An 8,057-nucleotide genomic window follows, 5' to 3' on the forward strand; every position below is an offset into this window, starting at 1 on the left:
AGGTAAGGGCAAAGGAGTAAATATATGTTGACAGAAGGAAATTTGACTTTGGATGGTGAACACACAATGCAATATACAGATGATGTATCATTGAATTGTATACCCGAAACCTATATAATTTTATTAACCAATGTTACCCTGAAAAATTTAATGAAAAAAAAAAGAATTGTTTATTTTACTTAATTGAACATATTTAAAACAGCTGGTTTACATTTTTTGTCAATTAAGTCTAATGTTTGGGCTTCCCCAGGAATAGTTTCTGCTAACCCTTGTGTGTGGGCTATATTCTCTTGTTTCTTTCTATTTCTCATAACTTTTTTTTTTTGAAAACTAGATATTTTAAGTAATGTAATGTAACTACACTGGAAATCAGATTTTCTTCCCTCCCTAGGGTTTGCTGTTTTTGCTCTTTGTTATTATTGTTTGTTTAGTGACTTTTCTGAACTAATTCTTTAAATTTTATATCGTTGTCATGTGTAATCAGTCAACTCTCTGCTCAATTATTTTAGTAGTCAGTTCATGATTTCACAGGAGCTTCCTTTAAGGCTTGGAACTAAGTTATTTCCCCTTTTATGCCGAGAGCCTCTGTGTATGTTGGGTGTGCCTTCAACACACAGCTAGGCAGTTGACAACTCTACCTTAGCCTTTATATTACGGTTTGCCTGACTCTCAGTGTCAGCCAAAAGTAAGAATTCAGGGCCTTCTAAAGTGCTTCCTAAGCAGATTCACAGTCATAGACATGCATACAGCTCTACAGCCTACCCATGGCCTTTTCAATTCCTCATGAGTGTGTTGGAAATTATCAAAGTTCCTTTGAACATATCATTTTCCAGTTTTTCCTTAAAGCCTTTTGAATAATTTATCATTTGCTCCAACTGTTATCTATCACCTCAGACAGCTATGATGTTAAATATGGTCTCTAATTGTTTTCAACAAATATCTCAGGGGAAGGATTTCATTCTGTGTGAATGCCTACTCAGCTCGAATAAAGATAGTCAGTCTTATGAATGGGGTCTTCCATGGGAACATCAGACAGGTCAAACAGTGACAGTTCTTTCAAGGTGCTCCATTCTTGTTTTATCTTTTCTGGAAGCTACTAGAATATTAGTTTCACCATGATTTCAGGCTGTTGGTTTATCACAGACAGGGGAATGATAATAGGACAAGTGAAAATGCCACAGGGATTGCTGTTCTTAGTGAGATTCTGCCATTTTTCCTGAATAAATGTTTCCTGATTGCAGCAAACCTTTGGTTATATTCCAGAGTCTGGAAAAAAAAAAAAAAAAGATTCTGATCTTTTTTTTTTTTTTTCCAATTTTCTCATTGCATTTAAGGAAGTAAGAATTTTCATAGGTCTGTACCCTGCCAGTTTTACTGATATCACTCCCATCCATATTCACTGAAGTACAGCATTCCAAATCAAAGTCAGTAACTTAGAAGAAATTTAAACACAAACCAACCTGTGAAGCCAAGATTGAAATAATTTTTAAAAAATCAATTGCCCATTTTGAGGTATTGAAATAACATTAAACCTGTGCTATCTGATATTCTACCTACTTAAATTAAAATTTTTCTTAATTTTAAGTAAAAATTTTTGGAAAGAGTAGAGTGCTAATATTTTAGGATTTTTTTTTAAAAAGAAATTACATATCAGATTTATTAGCATAAATATTATCAACCAGCTGCTTTCTTTTTATTATATACAAATGCTTTTGTTTGCAGTTGTAAGGCTGTTATGGAAATGTTAGCTTTTAAAATGAAATAAAAATTATAGAAAAAAAATGAGAGATTTTTTTCAGTACTATGGGAATCAGATATTTAAAGAATTTAGAAGGAAAGAAGATAGGCATATATGGCTCAAGTATTTTCATTTTTCTTTGCTAAATAGGTGTGTTAGCTTTTGACTTAATCTTTATATAATGTAATAACAACCAAACTAGACTTTTGTATTCTTACTCAGTATGGGTCATTAAGCAGAATATTGATGTTTATTCGTTTATATTTTTGCACAGTAAAATATATTGCTGGATCAGCAAAAATAAATTAGTATATATTCATAAAGCATGGTCATATTCTGAGAGTGAGGATGGTGAGAGTTGTTTGAATGGCTTGAAAAGTGAAACAAAGGTTTAGAGGAGCTTTTGAAAGAATGGGAATTGGGAGTAAAGAAAGGTGGATTGGCCTCACTGAAAGTCCAATTGAAATTCAAGAGGAAAAATCAGCAATTAAAAGTTGAATAAGGAGCTAGAAAGCTAGGGGGTACATAGTGGAGCAAGAAAACGTTGATATTTAAATTCTTCTGTGACTAGGATCAAAGGGATAGAACTTTGTTGGTTTGTTTTTTGCTCTTTATTCATTCGTTTTATGCATTTAAATATTCTGTATTTCTGTTTCTGGATCCCACTTAATTTGTTTAGCTAAATTCGGAAAATTTTAATGATTTGCAAATTTGCAGAAAGATTTAAAGCAAATAGCTCATTTTCATTTTGACAATCTTGTGGTAAAAAAGTCTTGACATGGAAAAAAAATGGTATCAATGTTAACAGAATAGTCACTTTACCTGGAGTAGACCAATAAAATACCTTGAAAAATACATCAATATTGAGTAAATTTATTGTTTTGTCAAATTTTAGTTTTCTAGTTTTTAGAATGTGAATCCTCACATTTACAAATACTGAAATAGTTTAAAGACCCTAAAATGAGGTTGAAATAATATTGATCACTGCCCTGCTATAGTTAATTATATCTAGATTCTAGGAAAAATAAATGATGCTAGAAGTTAAAAGAAAAAACAACCTTGAAAAATAAAAAGTCAAATGGTTAGTCTGTCTTCAGAGACTAAAATTAGGTTTATTATTTTCCACCCTACAGTTCAGGGCTGACCTACATTTCTAATATCATGTCACATAACCGTGTTCCCTACTAGGGAAATACAATAAACTTGTCATCCTTAGTATATTACTGCCATTTCCATCTATGCCATCATTCATATTGTTTTCTCCTCTTGAAACCATTCTCAGCAATTTCTAATTCTTTAATTTCTTACCACCCTTTTAAGTCCACTTGATAATATCCTTCATGAAGCCTTTAATATCATCTCTTGTCAAAAAAGTAATTACATTTGTTGAATAACTGCTTTATTGTTATAATACCATGTAGGTGTTGGTTTAAAAATAAACCCTCATTTTCTACATCATTGCTCACAAAAAAAAAAAATAGAAATACAAAAAATTATAAGATTGGGGCAGACTATTCGAAACCTATAGAACTTTTTAACCATAATCCCAACAATAACAACAACAATCCTAATAAAAATACTACTATATTTAAATATCCATTAACATATACAATCTAAAATAGTTCATCTTTTACAGCCTTATACCTTAGAGCTCCTACTGCCTCTTTCAAGATATTGGTCCTTGAATAAATTTGCTTTTTATAGGATTGGATTTGTCTACATTAAAAATATGATTCAAGGGGAACCCGATACCCAAAAAATCAGGTTTTGGTAATACAAAGGAAAGTATAACTTCCAGATCCTTAGATACCTTAACTTAGAGGAAAATGTATTGGTTTTTAAAGGAAAATAAGGACTTCTATAGGATATTTAGCACTTTCTTAATGTCTTCATATATTACTAAAGCTTTCTTTTTAGTTGCAATAAAAGTTGCTTATGATAGCTTCAAAAAAACTAACATGCTGAAGAAAATTGTGTAATACAATTTCAAATTTATTCTCATATCATTACCTTTTTACCAAAAGACTATTATTATGTTTCTATTATTAAAAATTCTTATAGTATTCCTGAATCTTATAATATATTTTTTTTATATCAGTACATCCTCAGTTCTTTGACTTTATTATTCAGTTAGTTCAACAAAAAATTATTGAACTCCTACTGTGTGTTAAGAGTAAGGAACAAAAATAAATATGACAGTTTCTGCCCTTGAGATGCTGGCAATCTGATTAGTGGTTGATTTATGAAAACTTTACTAGTGCCTAGTTTCAAGAAATAGCTTGTTCTTTTAAAAATGTTTTCTGTGTATCTTCGCTTATGATAAATACCATAAAATGCAAATTAACTTTCAGAGTATCTCTTTTCAGTCTGTTTTTGGTAGCTGATTATATTACACATATCTGTTAAGATTCAGAAACTAACCTTGTAACAAACTTTTAAGAAAAAAAAATGTCCTGTGTTGTAGTATAGTGTATTTATTAGTTAACATAATAGATTTAAAACAAAGAGGAAAAAACATCTATCTTTAAAATGCTTACACATTTTTAAAAAGGAAAAAATTGTTATTAACCAAATGAAAACCATAAATCTTTTAAGCACTAATCGGTAATATTGAAATTGTTCTATTAATATAAGGGAAAAAAACATGTCTGCCTATTTTTGTGATTATAAATCTATTACATATTATAAGATATAGTATACATTATAAATATAAATATGATTAATGTATAATATGCAATATTATATATCATAATATATATAATAGTATACGTTTATACATGGTACACTAAACAAGATTCACAGCACTTTATTTCTAGCCTGAATATGAATTCCTTTTTTCTTTATCAAATAAAATTAGACTTCAGAGTTTATTTTCAAATGATTTATAGATTAAATTGGTTTACCACCACATTTTTTAAATCGTGTGAAGTAAAAAGTGAAAGACCATACCCCAGAGGTAGTCACTGTTAACTGTTTAATACACATCCTTCCTGACTTTTTCTAATTCACATATAGACCTAACATTTAATTTTAAACCATATTGTTTATTTTAACATGGGGTAATTTAGACAAAGAATGAAAGAGCAGAAAGACCCCACAGTACCAAGCTGAAATAAGACAAAATGTAGCCCACTCTAACATTAAAAAGTGTTACTCCTTTCTTGCATTCACCTGTATTCTTTTCAGTACTCAGTCTTGGAATAATAAAGACAATGGATTGCTGTTTTCAATTCTCCCACTATATTTTAGTGAAGTAATTAGTACATGGCTTCACTTTTATCAAAAGCAATAAAATAATGGTTGAAATCCACTTTTTCTCTAAGACTTTGTTTTTTTGTCAAAGCTGTAACCCATCAATTTTAATTTCAGCTAATTAAAGGGCACTTTTACCTACCAAGCTGTCTCTCATCAGTTAACACTTGGGCTTTCTCTGGAGAAACCCTGCTAAGAATATAAAATATGATATTATTAGATCACCATAACTATCAAAGTCAACAAGTATGATTGACTTTAACTGTCATTATGCTAAATGGGTGAAGATAGTTTTAACAACTGAGCTGAAAAGATAGCACAATACTAGTTAATGTCCATAGCAGGAAAAAAAATCAATAAATGTGTGAATTATTTTTTACACATATGTTAAGTCTGTGTTCGTCTTAATTAAAATACTCTAATTAAAGGCATAGGTACCCACCCATCAAGGAAAATGGACTTAAATTTCCAAAAGCATGTTTGTAATTTACCCCTCAGTTTTTACAGTAGGGACACAACCAACATTTTTATAGTCTGACATGTCACAGTATTTAAGGCCTTTCCTAAAGAATGACTATCCTTCACTGTTATGTAGATTCATTAATTTGGTATTTTTCATATTCTGAAGACATACAGATAAGTATCGTGATGCCTATGTGCAAAACACTTCATTCACATTATTTCATTCAATCTGAGCAACAACCATGTGAGGAAGGTATTAATAGTATTCCTGTTTTTACAAATGAAGAAACTAAGACTTGAAGAGTTTAACCTGCCCAAAGATACCTAGCTTATAAGTGTCAGAGCCAGGATTCAAAACCACTGGCTCCAGATGCTGTGCTATTAACCAATATACTTAATTGTTGCTCAGATAGTAAAATAATTGATCACATAATGTAACACATAGCCGCTGTTGCTCTCTAATATTGACCTTAATTATAAGTAAAATAGGTTCTCCAAAGTGTCTTATCTACTGTTAATGATGTATTCATTTATGTAATCAGTACATTCTTCCTATGTTAAAGCCTTTTTGATATGAACTGACCTACTTAGACTGTTAAGGTCAATGATTTTCATATAATCTTAGATGTTAATATCTTAAATTCAGCTTTGAAGTGGTAGTAGAAATAATCTAACTTTATACTCTCTAGTTGATTATTCATACACACACACAAGTGCCCTATTTTTTATGTCTTTTTTTCCTTTTAAATCTACTTTTTAAAGTGTACTAATATTGCATTTTTTCCAGGAATAGAAGAGAATTTAAGATAATCTAATGTATATATGCATAGTATATTTCACCAAATGTCCATATTAAGTGAGGCAATGTTGATAGGGCACTAAGCCATAAATTAATAAGTTCATTTTTTATAAAACACTAAAAACAGAACCTGGAATATATAAGTGCTATGTAAGGATTGATAAATATATTCATATCTTTATAATACAAATTTAGACTTCTATATTTATTAGGATGTTTTAGTGATTAAAAGTGTGAGCCACAGCACCAGACTACTTGATTTCAAATCCCAGTTTCATTACTTACTAGCTGTGTGACTGTGGCCAAGTTAATTTAATTCTCCAGGCCTTGCTTTCTTCATCTGTTAAATGTACATAGGAATGGTACCTAACTCATAAGGTCGTTGCAAGGATTAAAAGAGTTAACATAGAATAGAGACATATAGGAAGCACTCAATGAGTGTTAAATGTTTATATAATCCCATTATACATGTGTACAGTTAATGATCTGATGTCTTTTCATAAAAAACATTAAGGGGCTAATTAGGATGTCTGACCCTATTATAAACAACCGTGTTTTCCTTTTTATAGCACATTAGGCTCAATATTTAATGGGCTTTTCACTTTCAGCCAATAGCCATTGAACCTGAAGCAATGAGTTTCTCAGTGGAACATGGACCTGACAATGTGATTCCAACTCAACATCTTTCAATGGTGAGTGGGTTAAAATCTCCATTGTGAGCATTGAGAAGGTCACTATTGAGGTAAGAGACCCATAAACTTTACCACTTAAATAATATTCTACATGTAGCTTGAATTCAGGGACCTAGATAGAATTTGTTTCATTACCATATAATTTGGAATCAAATAGAATTGTGCTACCATGGATCTACTTAAGGTTCCCTTTCAATAATCTTATAAGAACACTTCAAGAATCTTTCATTCATTCAAGAATTTATTGAACATGCAGCCTAAAAGCTATTGATGACTATCTGGGTTCTTCCTTTCCAATGAAACATTGGCTAATATTCAACATTTAACTCTGGTTGATCCTTCCTTGAAACTTTATGTAACTATTATTTTTTTTTTCCTATAACCTTTTTATTTTTCTAACATCTGATTATCAGTTGCTTTTACCAGCTCTTATTCCTCAGAATGTTATACACAGCCCTTAAAAATATGACACCAACCAAATTTCCAATCTCATCTTCCGCAATTCTCTATCCTGGAGTCTCCTAGCCATACCAGACTACTCTTAACATCTGCAAGTACTCCATATGTTCTCATTCGTGGTGCCTTTTGTTTATATTTTTCTCAGTGTTCAGATTCTCTTCCTCTTCTTTCTCTGCCTGAGTAATTCTTGCTCATTCTTCAACATTCAGTTCAAATGTCCCTTCTTTTATGATACCTTGCCTGACATTCTCAGGTAGAATTAATCAGTTTCTGCTTTGTGGCCACGTGGCACTTTATAAATAATACTATTAAACAACTCAACACATTCTATCCTAGTCAGTCTGTGCCATGTTTTCTTACTGATTTTTGTTTTTATAGCAAATACCATAGTCCCTTGAACATAGTTATGAATTTAATGTTTGTTGCATGATAGCCTGATTGAATGTATGTAAGGATGGATGGATGGCCAAGGTCCCAGAATAAAGCCAGGCCAGAAAATAATGAACAAGTGTGAATAAACTAAAGGCACTATTTCATCCACTGGTTTCAGAGAATAGGAAACCAAAAGTCCAAGCAAATCCTGACAAACACAGTGGATTCTGCTGTTTTTATTCAGTTATAACCATTCTTTCTGCCCAAGAAAAAGAAACCTTAT

The sequence above is a fragment of the Pteropus alecto genome, unplaced genomic scaffold (genome assembly GCF_000325575.1).
Source record: "Pteropus alecto unplaced genomic scaffold, ASM32557v1 scaffold175, whole genome shotgun sequence".
In the NCBI taxonomy this organism is placed as follows: Eukaryota; Metazoa; Chordata; class Mammalia; order Chiroptera; family Pteropodidae; genus Pteropus; species Pteropus alecto.